We start from the raw sequence: 16,862 nt of genomic DNA on the forward strand, positions 1-16,862 counted from the left end.
CTTTAGCATATTGTAGTGACCAAAATAACAGCAAGACAAAATATTCTTTGAAAATTTATTAAACCATAAAATATTACCAGCAAAGAGTGAAAAATAAGGAGCAAAGAATCACACAGGATGAACTAGGAAGTTAAATATTAATAAAGATAGAAGCATTAATAAGAAAGTAATAAAAAGAGATCACTGGGAGAAGAAGCAAGATGAAAGAGTAAAAGAATATGGGATGGAAATACAAAAGGTACTGAGAGGAAAACAAGGCAAAACAAATACGATTCAAATTAAAATATTACAATTCAAAGAAGGTCAGGAGAGTTATTAGTTCTTACTTTCTGAGGATATGGAGGAGAGAAGCATTTCATTTTTTTTCTCAGCTTCTCATTTTGAGTTCACTATGTATGGGAGGAGGTGATTTATTTTCTCAGAACCACATGGGTCAGATCAGGATGGTCCATATAGTGATTGATCCCCAGCCTCCCTTTCTTGCTGGTTTCTAAGCTAACAAATGGATACAACAGTGCCTGGGTGATTAATGCCAGTGACATCCAAACACTGATCCAGATATACAGTGAGCGCAAAAGTGTCCCTCCAGCTCTTCCTGCTGTTGTAGCTGGTTGGAGGTCCCCTTGTACCACAAGTGTGCCCATGGGTATAGGAAATGCTCAAACAGTAACTCTGTTTCTATCAAATGTCTTTTGGGCTCTGAGAGTGAGGAAGAAGATTCAACCAAAGCAATCTGCATGGAGACATGGATACTGGGTGTTTCTGCCCTGGATGTATCAATCTCGATCCCAGTTTCCACTGCATCCTTGCTCTCCTCTCCTTCAATGAACCCGACTGCATCCTGATAGGAGCTGCCACACTTGTACCTTGGAGTGAAGACACAGCATAGAGTAGTGGTCAACCAACAGTGGAACAACAGATACTGTGAGGTCTCAGGTATGAGTCCACTTTGATTACTGTAAAGCTTTTGGTGAAGTTTGAAGAATATATACAGTACTTAAGTCTTGGGAAGTGTTCCTTCTAGTCCTAGCATCTTAAGTTCAAATGCACCTGGGAACTAGACAGGTAATTTCACATCAGGCTAAAACACACATTCGTTTTATTAGGGAGAGCTGGGTCTGAGGAAGAAAGGACAGTGCGTAGCTCTGGCTGAACATGTTCCAGTTCAAGTGCTTTTCACACACTGCCAAACTAAACTTATTTTCCTCAAGAAATCCATCCTAGGACCATCAGTTGACCCTTCAATGCCAGGCAGCTCTCTCAGTGTGGCCCAAGATAGTAATTCCTACAAGCTTATAAGGATTAGTTCTTAATAGACTGGAGCCTGAACTCCAAGTAACCAAGAGGGTTCTTTCTGTAGAGAGATCAGTGCTAATGAAGGTCATTGTCCCTCACTACAAAGATAGGAATTTAAGCCATCCCAATATAGTTTCATGAGTACACTTAAATTTTTTCATTATTGATTCTAAAAGAAGAAAAATAAGCAAACAGCTTTCCTTCAAGGAGAGACCATGCCAAATATCTGACTTTCTTTCATCCAGTCCATGCTGAAATCCTTGTTTAAAAGGACTTAAAACACCAGAGAAGTACTAAATCCTTTCCATGCTCTGCTCATGGATGCTAGGGAAGAATGCAGGCTGCATAGCAAGTCTGAGTGTTTGGGACTTGGACTCTTGTGAGCACAGAGGCACCCTTTCCCTTTCTCTATACACAAAAGGAATGGAACACATTTGCTCTATTTTCCCCATTTCTGTTCGGAAATATGAGAAACACTTTCAAGAAGTTCCTTCGGAATCCCTAAGAATAAACTCTTTCTGGCCCCACACACTCCTTTCTCTTTGTGGAAATCAGATTACACCCTCCCAGTGATTTCTCAGAAGAAAATCAAAGCATTCTGCTCCGGAAACATTCAAAATAGTCTCCTTTCCTTAAAGCACACTGGTAGCTGTGTAGCTCCAACAACACTGTGGGAGTCTGAATTCACATCCTGATCTTGCCAGGCTGATGACATCACTCCTGTTTTTCATAATGACTTCTTCCATATGTGCTGCTTGCTGGAAAAAAAACGCACACATGTGGGGCAACCAGAGATGAAATATACATGCACTGTGAGCCTAGCCCAACTTTCCCTACTCAAGGAAATGGAGATACCATTTGAGTACTGTTTAAGTGACACTGATAAAATAATATTTTCTCTTCTAAATGTAAGAACCATTCCCAGTCTTGCCAGGAATTAATTCTCTGAACTGGTTCATTAACCATTTAGTAAGTCCTCTTAACATAATAGATAATCACAGATACCACCAGATAATCATTAAAGAATCACAGAAAATGGGTGCTGTTTTCTAAGTGTTTCTAAGGCACTAGGTGCTTACATTGTGCTTTATACTTACTGTGATGCATCTTTGAATTGTGGCCATTTCAGAGATAACCAAAACTGAGGCCCGAAGAAGTCAATTGTGGCCCAGAGAAACAGTGGAATTCCTCTTTCCATGCTATTGCACCAGAAAGTAGTGAATAAGATGAAGGGCAAGGAATTGATGATAACATGTTTTAAAATAGGATGGCTTGCCAAACCTCTCGCCTCTGGAATGCTTTTCAAACTGTTCACTTATCTATTTATTGTCCTGTTTGAAGGTGGGTTGGAGTTAGAAAGGCTGGTGCTTTGAAAGTCTCTTGAAGTAAAATAGCACATGAAATGCTGCCTTCTGGAAGCACAAATCAAACTTCCAAGGGAGTTTGATTTTGTCTGAGCCTACACTGGAAGATAGCAGATAGATTTGCTTGTATTGTTTCTTCTCTTCTGCGTTAAGGCTTTCCTTGAGGTACTACCTGATCAGATTCTTGCTCTTTTATATTATTATTAGGATCTGCAAAAGATCTTCTTACCCTGTTTCAAATCCCCAAACCTTTCTACATCTTCCTAGGTGGTAAATTAAAGGATTGTTCCATGAGGATGTCTTTGGTCCCTTAGCTGCTTAATCAGTTTTTTTTTTTCTTAACTCTCTTCTTCCTGACCCCTCACCCTCATTGTGGGAAGGTGAGCTTCCAGTGATGTCTCTCCTAGAAATCTCTGTTGATATCCCATCATTATCAGATTGAGCATCCCTCTGAAAATTGGGCTTCTTCATTTCAGAAGGGATTGGGAATGGATAATGTTGATGTTAAAATCTCACCGTCCTCTCCCACTCAGAGAACTGCCATCCAGTGCCACTTTCCAGTCCTCAAGAGGATCTGTCCATATCACTGTGATGAAGGATCAATATTAAGTTTCCCCAGCAACTTTAATCAGCCGTGAAAACATCTTTCCTGTTGTTAGGATACACTGAGAGGAATGGTTGCGGGGGGGGGGGGGGGGAGGGACAGGGGGGTGGGGGGGGAAGGGCGTTGTCCTCTTCATCCACTGAAGAGATCATGCATAAGAGTTTATTGTGTGGCTGGCTCCAGCTCCCTGAGAGTGGTGCTTGGCGAGCTCCTAACCCCCAAAAAATTCTCTGTGAGAAGCCTTATTTCACTTGAGATTTCTTTAGGGGGTAGGTGGGGGAGAGAGGAGGCTTAAAATATGTAGGCACATTCTAAAAGCTTTTAAGAAGGTCTGCATGGATCCAAGTCTCCAAGAGAAGTCTGAAATTTATACTTAACAGCAAAACCCATACTTGTCAATTGCCAAGATCTGCACCACAAGGCTTTAGGGTAGGAAATAAAAAGAACTGGGCTGACATCAGGGGCTAGAGTGATAGACTTGGTTGCTAGCAGTGAAAAAAAAAAAGAGAAAGGAGTGTTGGTAGGGTTTTTTTCTTTCTGTCCTCATTGATTCCAGCTTTAGCTCAGCATGAGTTTATTTTTAAAAACTTGGATGCTCCATTTTCAGAATGATCTAAAAATACATGCCTGCATGCCTGCGGCTGTAATGTGTACATAAATCCAAAACCACAAAAGAAAGTGATTATGCTCAGGAGCACAGAGAGACCACAAAGCAGAACTGAAGAATCCCTTCCTACCATCTACATCAGGAGGCGACATGTGTGGACGCCATGCTCCTGTGTATGTGTCAGAATTGCTTTCCTGATTGAGTAAAACAGGTTTCCTATGCCAGAGATGTAAAGAACATGAAAGAGGGTGTTGTGCAAGTAGAATCCCATGTTGGCCTTTCATTCTACCTGAGATGGCATCCTTCGTAAAGCTAAAGCCATAAGAATGCACATAAACATTGATTAGGAATGCTTTTTCCATGTGCTAGGCATTATACTTAGCTGTTATAGTTGTACTTTCTTTCCCATAAGGACCACATTAATTAGGTATAGTTATGGCCCAAATAATGAAATTTTGGTGAAGCACTGGTCACTAATATGTAACAGTGTGCCCCTGAAAGTACATTTCCTATTGGCACCATAGCCATCTTTATTTGTGTAAGTACAGACAATGATGGTTAGACAAAATCAAAGTCCCTTAAGGTCACATGTCTCATTACTTACCACTGTCATTGAGTACCTCGTGACTGACTATACTGATACGTCATTTAACAGATGGATATTTTTCTTGCCTGGTACAGGATAAGATTCGTGCTCTGAATTCTTGTGTGGTGAAACACTTTATATAGATTCCATTTACTGATCATATGAACTTTGAACATGAGTTATTTTATAAGTAATGCAGCTTGTTTTCTAATTCTGGTTTTGTGTGTGTTTGTTTTAGGGATTAAGTGGAAAAAGGAAAAAAGGAATAGGAAAAAAGAGGCCCAAGAGAGAAAGGGTGAGGGGATGCAGCCATAATGTTCAGTGTATATTATCTATGTGAAAATGGAATTAGGTAATGAGGAGGTGGGTGGGATTAGGATAGATTGGAGGAGAATAATGAGAGGAGTGACATTGTTCAACATGCATTGTGCTTATAAACTGGCATGTTAAATTGAAACCCCTTTGTAACTACTCAAAGATAATAAGAAAATAAAAAGGTAAAATGGGAAAAAAGAGATGAATAATCTCTAATTACAACAACGATTTAATAACTCAACCAGAAGTCATACCCATGGGAGGAAAATATCGTCTGATTCTACAGCCTGTGTTCTCAAGCTCCATGTGATCAGAGGCAACATGCACCATGAGTCAGAGGTCACTTACCTTCCAGTTATGAACTGCTTGGTTCTGAAACTGTGGTGCTCATTACTAGCTTTTTAATCGTGTAGGACCTTTTTAGCCTCTCTGTGCCTCAGTTTTTCCTATCCACAAAATAACCTTTTTGATCCACCTCATAGAGTAGCTGAAAGAACTGTGTGGGGTAATGGAGGTAAAGCTCACAGACCCACATGGGCCTTGGGTCCTAGTGGTGATTCACTATTGCTTTGCACTGCCACCCAAACCAGACCAAATAACTGACTGATGTGTTTACCACCAAAGAGGAACTTTCTACCAGTTACATTCTCAGCCAGTGCCATTTGTGTCCACGTTAATTACTTCATTTAAATAGTCCAGGTACAAGGGGAATGGGGAAGAGGATAAAAGAAACAGCAGTAGAGCAGGTGAATGCGATCAAAGTACATTATATGTCTTTATGGAAATTCACCCTGAAGCCTTTTACTATGTGCAACTTAATATATGCCAATACCAACAACAGCAACAACAAATAGAAGTAGTTCCGCTGTGATCATGAAAGGCCCAGGAAAAGAGGATCTGATGTTTGTAGTGATAACAGAGACTAGGGAAATAATTATGTTAGCGTTTGTTCCTCCACTGTTAACAAAATACCTGAGGAAACTAACTTAGAGAGAGAAAAACTCATGGTTTCAGTTCATCGTTGTTTGGTTCAATGGCTTTTTGGCTTTTTGGCCTTTATGGCTACCAAAAGGTAGAGAGTGAGAGAGGGAGGGAAGGGAGAAAAGGGGAAGGGGAGAGTCTTGACCCAATATCCTCCCTTTAAGAGCATGCTCCTACCATTGACTTACTTCTTCCACCGAGTTTTTATCTAAGGTTTCTACTACCTAACTGATGTTGTCATGTCACCACCTGCTGAGGACCAAGCCTCCAAGCCAAGGGCCTTAGAGAACATTGCAGATCCAAACAAAAATGACAGCTTGTTTGGTCAGCAATAGAAAGACCATGAGCTCTCAGGAGAGAAGCAAGGAGAGAATAAGAATGTTTGATTTCTTCCAAATATTCAGTATTTGAGTCTGCCGGAGTAAGCTGACAATAGCAGATTCATGGGAGAAAAAGTATATGTCTTACTTAATGTACACTTGTACTTGGGAGTAATACAATATAAAAATTTCACACAAGAAGTCAGGCCTCAATAACTCACACATGTAATCCTAGCTATTCAGGAAGCTGTGATCTGAAGATCATGAAGCATGAGCAAGAGACATAGAGTTCAATCAGCCAGTGATGAAGATGTACCATACTTATACATTGACATGTGGAATTGAAGTCTTCTTTGTACAACTATTTAAAGATAATCTAAAAATAACCGTAATAAAGAAACAATTAAAAGAACTGAAACAAGAGCCAGATGGCTGATACTTAAATACCCATTTCTTTTTCTCTTGGAAAATGAGGGTTGTCAGCCATTAGAAGTACAGTAAATGAGTTTTAGAAACAAAGAATTCACCTGAAGATGACAGGAGAGCCAAGCATAAGGTTCCTGGGCTGTGCTGGAGTGTGTGATTTTTCAATATTTTCTCTCATGGCATGCGTTTTCATCTCTCTTGGCTAATATTTCAGTAAGAGAACTGAAGGGAGCTATGTTTCTCTTTGCTGGATCTGGTCCTAAGTTTGACAAGAGAACTCCAGAGAAACCCCTCCCCTGCATTGACTTGTCCCCAGTGCTCTCAGCGTGAGGTCGAAAGTGGCACATTCTGGGGTCTGATTTTTCTGAGCATAGAAAAGATCCACAGACCTTTGTAAAGCACCCTAAAGACAATACTTTCTGTCCCACAGACCACATGGTCTGTGTTCTAACTATTCATCTCCCACGGTTGGGACACCAATGAGAAGTCAATGAGCCAATGAAGGAATGCGGCTATGTTGTTCATAACTTCATTATGGACACTAAAATATGAATCAGAGTCATTTTTTGCCTGCCCCAAAATACTGCTTTCCTTTGTCATTTAAGAAAGGTAAAGGCCATTTTATTATGGGTGGGATACACACAAGGAGCAGATGTAACCTTCCAAGTCATTCCCCTCTGGACCTACTTCCTCCAGCCTGACTCCAGCTCCTAAACTTTCTAGAACCTCCCGAAATAGGGCCACAAACCAAAGACCCAGAATTCAACACATAAGCCCATGGAACATATTTTATATTCCAACCCTCATAGCATGTCCAAAACCTTTATTCTGGACTACTGTTTTCAGTACACCAACATTTATCAGACAGTTGAAGAAGTCTTTTTGTCAAAATAACAAACTGCCAATAAATAATGAGACTGTGATCAGTCCAAAGTCATCTGGTTTGAAAGCTTCTTCTCTATGGCATCCCATTGTTCAACATACTCAGAAATTAATCCAAGCAGGCCTTGAAAAAATATCAAGTATTTTGGTAGCTAATTTCGTCGAGCCAAAGGAATGATAGTTCGACATCACTGACAGGTACTTATCGATGACCCACTTAACCCCTTTAATCTGCTGGAGAGGTAAATGACACAGGAATGCCATGGGTAAGTGGCAACACCAAAAAAGATGGTAAAAGCGGATTCGGAGGCTCTGGATCCCAGCTGAGGGCAAATTTTCCCACTGTGGGAGTGTCAGACATCATCTGGACATTATTGGTTGTCACACATAGAAATGGGGACTACAGAGACCTAACTGGTAGAAAATAGTGAGGCTGCTTGTAAACAGACAAACAAACCCAAACTCCTCTTTGTAATCCAGTGGTTGATTGTCCTTATCTGGGTACCCACATTGCTTCTGATGCACTAACACTAGAGCAGTGAAGGGAAGTGCTACTTGTATATTACTGAACTGGGTTTGTTCCAGCACACTCTAAACACTGATCACCTTTACTATACAAGAAGACCCTTGAGTTGAGAAATGTTTCTGATTCTAAGCACTACCACCAACAGAGAAGACTCTGAATAGATGATCTTTGTTTGGAACAATGAGAAGAAAGAACAGAAAAGGCAAGAGATTGAGTCAAGTAATAAGGACATTCATATGAAGATTTTTGAAGTCCGTTCTTTGAACCAAACCTCAGTCTACCATTGAAAGGTAACGGCTTTTAATTTCATGGATTTTTTTATGTCCTCTGATAACTGGAAGACAGAAAAGGGAACACAAAGTAAAATGGAACCTGCTGCCATTTAGCTTTACCTTGAAGAGTCTGTGCTTGAAGAATTCAAGAGACAAGCCCAGAGATCTTTGCCACCCAAAGATTGGCACAATTCTTCCTCAATCAGCAATGCTCAACTGGGCATCTCTAGTGATCTAGATAATTTCTGAAACAAAGAAAATATTTTTACTGGTTAATTTTATGACTTCCACAAATATATTGATAATTCTACTTTCAGATAATTATTGGCTTTATTTTTCTTGAGCAAGCTATGTACCATCTTTAAATGTCAATTTCTTGCTATTAAATGATGATTTTTATTATACATTTCACAAGGTTATAGTTAAATTATACCACTGATCAGGCTGATGATTGTTTGTATTTTTTGAGCCTGTAGCAGAGGGACCAAGAGTGAGCTGGACACTAGGAAAGTATGATTTCACCTCTATCTGGGGAGTTGATGGTTGGAATAGTACGCAAGATACTTTTTGTAGTCAATGTAAAATTATGTGCTACAAACATCCATCACTTTCAGTTTTATGATACAGTGAAGTCAAATGAAGCCGAGGCCAGTAGACAAAGCTGCAGGGAGAAAATCCTGGCCTAGGTCCTGTGTCTGGATAGGTGGAAGGATGAAAAAAGACAACACCAGTATTTACTAGCCATTAAACGGGAAATGACTTGAAAAATAGCTTCACCTCACCTTGAAGGAGCCTAAAGTTTTATTCATTTTCTCAAAGAGAAAGCTGAAGTTTCCAAAGCACTTCAAAAATAAAATTGAATGCTACACCTTTTTATGATTCAACCATTTCCAGATATGAATCCATTAAGTGCGTTTTTAAGACTGCTGCTATCCTTCTCTGAAGCTCAGGGAAAGCATTCTTTGTGGTTCGACATTCCTTTTCATTTACTCTGGAGGAAAATGCACCGTGAAAATTTCCATATGTTCATCTTATCCTGTACATATTTATGTCAACAGTTTCCTTTTTAACAACTTTCAAAACATATGCTCTTTCCCAGCTATTTCCCCTAAAAGTAATTCAGCAGTAACATGATTCATGGATTATGAGGACTATGCAAAATTATAGAAGCAAGTATGACATTTGTACTTGATAAAAGTCATTGTCCCAGAACATATCAAGTGACAAATTTTACCCGCTTGCTTGAGGTATTCATGCTGTTCTATTGGAGACTGTGAGAAACATCACGGCTGGAGCAGGCTATTGGTCTTAGCAAGGCATTGTCTTAACACTTATTTGTAGCATACAATCTGTTTTAAAAACATACAGCATAAAAGTGAAGGGAGAAAGTAATCAATAAAGGCAAGTCTTGGCCAGGCTCTGTTGGCTCATATCTGTAATCCTAGCTACTCCCAAAACTGAGATCTGAGGATCACAGTTCAAAGCCAGCCTGGGCATAAAATTTTTTGACATTCTCATCTCTAGCTAACCAGTGGAGTATAAGGGGTAGAGTACCAGGTTTGATTTGACCCATACAAATGAGTATAACACAACACCTTGAATTTGTCTCAGTACTGGTACACACACACACCACACCCCCCCAATAAGTGCAACTCTTGAGATTTGTTGCTCATAATCTTCATATTTCACTAATTTATGTGGAGTTAAAATAAGAAAATTAAATGACATGAGAATGTTTTCACTTGTAGGATATCTTTAAAATAATTAAAATTTTCCTCAAGACACATTTAAAGTTTTTTTAAAAAATAATAAGATCCTTTTCCTCACTTTCAAAGAGTCAGTTTTGCACTTTACTTAATAATTTGAGGTTATTTAGAAGCTATAGTTCTGATCATTGCTACCATTTAGATACGGTCTGAGTGTGTCTCCCAAAGAGTCCTGTACTGGAAGCATAGTTCCTGCTGTGGTAATGTTGGAGGCTGGGGGAGACTTGAAGAGGTGAAGGGCTGTGGTCATAAGGGCCTAACTCAGAAGTGGTGAGTGTCAGACTTGAGGAGTTAGCTTTCACTAGAGCAGGTTGTTGTAAAGCGAGGCCACCTCACACATTCTGTCTCTTCTGCTTCTTTGAGCTTCTTCTTTGGGTTAGGCCAAGGCCAACTGGATCATCACCAGAGACCAAGTAGATAGAGTTGGTTTGCGGCTTTCAGTCCTTCAAACTATGCACCAAATAACCATTATTTTTTAATTTGTAAAGCAGCTGGCCTCTGGTATTTTGTGCTAATAGTAGAAAATAGACATAAATTGGTACTGTAATAGTTGTTATAACAGCATCTGAAAAAAACAATGAAGAAATGACTTTGGGACTGAATAATGGCAGAGCTTTGAAGAATTTGAAGATGAGAAAGGTCCTAGCTTGGTATAAAATAAATCATTTGGAGATAATACTGATGAGAACTCATAATACAATGGGACTAAAAAGGAGTCAGAATTTACCAAATCTGATAAGGCCTCAGAAATGAGAGGTTCTTACTGAGAAATGAAGACAGGCCATCTTGTTACAAAGTAGGTTAGAACATGGCTTTACTGTATTCATATCCTAGGGCTTTGTGGAGGGATATGCCTAAAAATGATGAACTAGTTTGTCTGGGAAAGAAATTTCTAAGCAAAACATAGAATGGGAGATTTGAGTAGTTTTCAGCATGATTTAGGACCAAAAGAAAAAAAAAGAAAATGATTTTTAAAATACACAGCCTGGAGAAAAATGTGCTAGAAAAGAATAAAATGCTGAAATAGACAATTGACTGCATGTTAAGATATCTTCATAGATATAGGGAGCTAGGAGCCAACTGTCAGAATGACAGATACAAGGCCTGAAGGGCAACTCAAATCTGTGAAGATACATCTTCTGTCCTAGTTCAGAGGCCTTCCAGAAAAGAGCGATTTCAAAATGCCGTACAACCACTGAGTTCCTTCAAACCCAAGATAATCTTCATGAGCTCAAGACCCAAGACTACCTTTCTCAGGTTTTGACTCTGCTCTTTTAGAAAGCAACTGTGCCTATGCCTATTGTTTAAATGGGTCCAGATGTGGTTCCTGCTATCGCTCCAAAATGAGCAAATGGAAAGCTTTGGCATAGTCTATGTGTTGCTAATTCTGCAGGTTTGAAGGATGCAGGAATCATGGGTTTGTGGTGGTATACACAGAGATTTCAAAGGACAGATCAAGAATCCAGGCAGAGAGATTCTGGTGTGCTACAAAGACAGAGCCATAGCCAAGACTCTGCATGAGCATTCAACTTTTCTTGAGACTCTAGCTAGTTAGAGCCACCAGCATCTTGCCATGCTGACCTGGAAAAATCTCAGGCATTATTATGCAACCCTGAAGACTAGCCATGTTAAGATGTAGCCCACAAAAGTCATAATCAAGGCTGACATTAAGTCATTATGGGGGAGTCACCACTGCAATGTAAATGGCATATTAGACTTGGAGCTTTAAGATTCAATATCTTCACTGTCCAAGTTCTGTTTTGCAAGGAGCCATATTGGAGAGGGTCCACAATTAATATGTTTATGTATTTACATTCTGCTCTAAAGTAAACAGACTCTTGTTATTCGATATTTTGTAGGAATAATATACTTTATTCCTAGAAGTGGTGTTGTAGTGAAACTGCCTTATATACAGCACTTAGTATATTTAGATAGTTGTTCTGTTTAAGATCGTTAAGGGTTTTTTTTCAGGGTTTTTAGCTTACCGGTACTTGCAGGGCAAATATCCATAGAGGTGCTTACTTAACTCATACTGAAATAAAAAGGCTAAAAGTAATTCCTAGACCCCTAACTTTCATACAAAAGGCAAGAGTGGCTTTTTAGCTCTTCAGACCTTCCTCCCTGCTGCTTACCTAAGGAATTGTATACATTAGAGATGTATCAGCAATGTAATACTATACCACTAGTTGGATGGTTCTGGTTGCCACCATTTTTTTAAACATAACTACATTAATTTGATGGCTGTTAGTAATAGGTGGCAATTAGCCATGAACTATGGGGAAATGAAAACTCACTCTAAAATACAATAAAACTTCCCATGTCACAGGTAGCTGCAGCGCTGTAGACTAGAGGAAAGGACAGGAATTTCCCACAGGCCATCTCAATGGGCACTGAAACCCCAAAGGCAAATGCTGTTGTTTTCACCCTAGAGACAACCCGCCATCAGTCTACTGAAAGTGTACTTGTGACTCTACCTTGCAGCCACAAATTCTCTCAAAGCAGGAGAAAAACCTAACATGGGAGCTTCCATTCTGTGTCTGTCATTGTTCAAAGCCATTCTCCCCATGGTCACGTTCTAGGAAAGACAAATGAACTGATCATCTCTTTATGACAAAGGACTAAAGCTATCCCTATGGAACAGCCAAGCCCCACAGGACAGATGACCTCCACAAATGAATTTAAATACAAATAATGATCAGGCTGCACCTAGGAGCTGGAGCAATCATCTCATGGAAACCAATGTGCTCCCCTAAAATGGGAACAAGCTAAAACAAGGTGAGATACTGGCGGGCAGGCCAGCTGTAACCAGGACTTTTGAAGTATGCATACCTTTGTCCTCCGCCCCTAATTCTCCTTCTTTAAAGCTAACACTCATATCTGAACCTGAAGATAGCTGAAGATGAACTAAGAACCAAGGTATTCCCAGGGCATTAGAGTATGCCACATAATTTCTTTCTCTGCCATATTTCTTTCCTAATAAACTTTCTCATCACTTTCATTATGATCACATGTTGCCTGCACCTTTTTCTTGCTGGACATACAAATTAAAACTGGTTAAGTATGCTCAACTTCTTAATAACATCAGTAAAATAAGTTGTTTTAATATAGCAGTCTGATTTCTAATGAAGTTGATATTTATTCGTATAGTTTATTATTTTTTTGTTTAGTGATTTAAAAAATCATCTTTTACACAACAATGTCCTGAAAGTGTTTTTAGCAACTCACATTTTGATCTGTGAAGGAGAACAAGACAGAGGAGGAAGAATAAGAATTCAAGCTCTACTTTTCCTCTCCAGGGAAATTTTTTAATGTGTTCCGTTCAAGGATGCCATCTTAACTAGACCCAACGGCATGAAATTTAAAAGCATATCAAGTTCACCTTTCAAAGGAGATACTGCTAAATAAAGTTAGGATATTCATGTATATTCAGAACTTTTAAACTTTGCTCCAAGCATCAAATGCCAAAATATTACACACAGCACATAAACATCTTTGTTTTTCTGAAAATGATCTCGCTCAGGTCAAAATGTCTCTATGGCACATTTCATACTCAGGAAACTGTTGAAGGAATTAAGCTAGAATGAAGTCTTTGCTGTGAAAGACTTTCCTTTGTTTCAATGTACTCTTAACTTCACAGTTTACTCCAGCTTCTAATAAAGAACTGGAGATAAAGTGCTTATACAAGGAAACTCTTAAATGTATAGCAACTTTGTTATTTCTCAGAAGGAAACTTTGACAAGAGGTTAGAAATAAACAGGCATGGAAGACATCTTTTGTATGAATCAGGAGGTACACCCACTGCATTTAAAGTATTCTCACATACAGAGATGACACAAGCCATCCAAGGTCACAGAGTTGTTCTCTGAAGAGGCTAGACTTCAGTGTAGTTCTCTCTGACACCAGAGGTCTTATACTTAACTAGGCTGTCATGTTGAACACAGTTTGTTTCTGAGGCAAAGTAACCTGAAAATTTGCAAAGATGACTGATTAAAAACGGTGAAGCAGGTTAGGTAATAGAATTACTATGTAATTTTTTTCTGTCTGCATTATGTAAACTATGAATGTGTTCAAGGATGAGCCATTCAATTGTATTCTAAAGATACTCTTCTAGGCTCTCCTTACTCAAATTCTCACCAACTCTTTATTTTTTAATGTTCAGCATCACAGGATGTTTGCATTTGAAGTTGTTTTGAAAGTCAGGCATTCCAACTTTTACATTTTAGATATAGCAAAATGTTGGTTTACCAAATCTGGTGATTGTCTTTACCTTTTCAGGATAACTCAATGGAGAAAGAGTAAGACCCGCAGGTGTAGGACTGAGGTCTTTGCTAGCTGTCAGCTCAGGATCTCTCTCAGGTTCTTGAAGTTACTTGGATCCTCACATGTAAGTTGAAAACTTCAACTTCAGCAGTCATAAGTAGAACCCTTTGTGCATCTCATGACTGAATCTCTTTGACTTCCCGATGAATGCCAGCAACCAGGGAAAATTCTCTGCTATTACAGGGCTGCTTGAAGGAGGTGATGGAGTGTGAACCCAGAAAGTGATGGTCCAGATAGAAAGAGGAAGGCTCCACTTGGTTGAGAAGATTGTGAATCTTGCTGTGGGAAATGAGTGCACACACACTTCTAGTCCCAAAGTGATTATATGTATCATTTAGGGCAGTGCATTTTTGTTTTTGTTTTTGAAGCAAAGCCAATATAGGTTATTCCAATGAAGAACTTGAGAATTGAATAGATGTGTTCCCTGCATAATTTTGAAATCTAGTTATTTTATACATGTGGATCTTTCAAACTTTTAGTATCATATTTCACAAAGTGTGCAATGCTCTCCCACTGCCTATATTTTGCAACTATGAGATCTACCCCAGCTCTCTCTTTCATCTGCATAACCCCCTATGTTATGACCAGGGTTGCAATTCCAACCTTCCAAAGTAGGATCAGAGATTCTTACATAAAGTCACAGTAGAAAATAAGTTGATAGACTACCAGAAATAAATAATAATCTAAAGTGATTTTCTCTGAGAAGCAGATATTACTAATTCATGTCAGCCCTGTGGACTATGACAGCAACTGAGTGATAAAAATCCTTTCATTTCCAATACCTGGTTTGTCAACAGTGATTGCAAAGGAAGAATTTGTTCTTCGAAGATGTTCTCAGGCCTGCAGTGAGTTCTTACAATGGAACAAGAGAAAATATAGCCCAAGGGATTTCTGGCTCTATCAGAGTTTGCTGTGGCTTCCTTTTCATGAGAACGAAGTCTAAGAACTCACCATTTCCGTTTCCCTCCCGACAAGGCATGTGAAAATAGAGAGTAATAAAACAATATAAACAGCCAAAAAAGTACAATCTTACTCTCTGTAGCCTCAGGAGGCAATGTTGGCCTGGCTTCACGTGCTGACTGGCTAGAGATGGTTCAGGAATGGGGGTAGGGTGGGAAGTGTTCATTTCTTCTTTGTCATTCTCTTCCCTGGCTAATAGCTCAAGTATCCTTCCTGTGGATAAGATCAATTACACCCAGCTTACTTAGTGTTTGACATTTTGTGGGACTGTGACCAATTAGGTAAATTAAATTCTTCTCTACTTTATATAAAACTAGTATTCAATAAATAGTGCTAAGTCTCTCTTCAGAGGTGTATTCAACTTACAAAGGGACTGAGGGAATGGCTTAGGGGTAGAGGGCATGCTTAACATGCTCAAAGTCATGGGTTCAAACATTAGCAGTGCAAACAACCACCACCACAGCCATCATAAAGTTCTTTGCTTTTCCTTTTTCCCTTTTCCTTTTCTTGTTCAGCCTGCCCATTCTGTGAGTTCTAAGGAAGAATAAAACAATGTCAGGCTAGGTTTTAAATGAGTCAAATCTGGTAGATGTAAACAGTGACTATCTCAAATCAACGAGTTTGCAATTCCAACCCTGTCCCCTTTGACACAATAAGCATGCAAAGATGGAGATGAATGGCGGGGAGGAAGGCGGCCACATATACACAGACACCCTATGCGGAAGGAACCTAAGTGCAATTTGATTAGGGTTATAAGATAGGAATGTTCCCTCCGCTTAGGAAACACACATGCGGAAGCAATTTATTCAGAGGGAAAGCCAAGCTCTTGTGCTGAAAGACTAGACTGACTGGCTGTAGTGTATAAGGTTCTACATTTTCATTGTAACAACTTATGGTTGTAACAACATCCATTTTCTCTGTCGATCCTGCCCACAGAAACACATGTACATCAGACCAGTTTTATAAAACCATACTTACTGGTGCACAATGCATTTTTAATTTTCTTCTTTTCCATTGTCAATGCTTTGATAGGAGGGGTTGAAATCCCTTTAGTCAAACTTGCTTCAGAAATGAATGGATTGAGGCCTTCCCATCTTCTAGCTTTAAGAAACCCTGAAGGTCAGCATGGGCTTCGGAGAGATAGTGAACAAGATTGTGTGGTCCTGAGATTTGGACATTTTGCTTGACTAAGGGAATCTGACTATGTCTGAAATGAAGACATGAAGTGTCCATCCACTATCCACCTGACTGGGTGGTTGTGAGGGTTGACAGAGGTAATGCTAGCTGATGAGCAGCTTCATAGAGTAAGGTTCAATAGCTGGGTAAAGAAGCAGTCTCGGCACATGCACTTCTTCGAGGAGACTGACCCACAGCCAGACAAGGTGAGTCCTGACAATGGGTAGGACTGAAAGCATAATGCCTATGATGGGAATAAGAAAGGAAGCATCTTGCTATAGTTCTGTCTCCAAGAGACTATACGTGTGCCTGTGAATGAAGAAATAAACCTGTGTGAGTTCATGTGTGCCCATGCTTACCTATATGTGTCTGTGTAAATGTGTGCACATGCATACTTCCCTGTGTGAGTTGGAAAAGGGTTGGGGCAGCAAGATCAATACCAGAAATTAGTTATAACTTCC

This window comes from Dipodomys merriami, unplaced genomic scaffold (genome assembly GCF_024711535.1).
Source record: "Dipodomys merriami isolate MVZ:Mamm:240054 unplaced genomic scaffold, mDipMer1.0.p SCAF_4, whole genome shotgun sequence".
Classification (NCBI taxonomy): Eukaryota; Metazoa; Chordata; class Mammalia; order Rodentia; family Heteromyidae; genus Dipodomys; species Dipodomys merriami.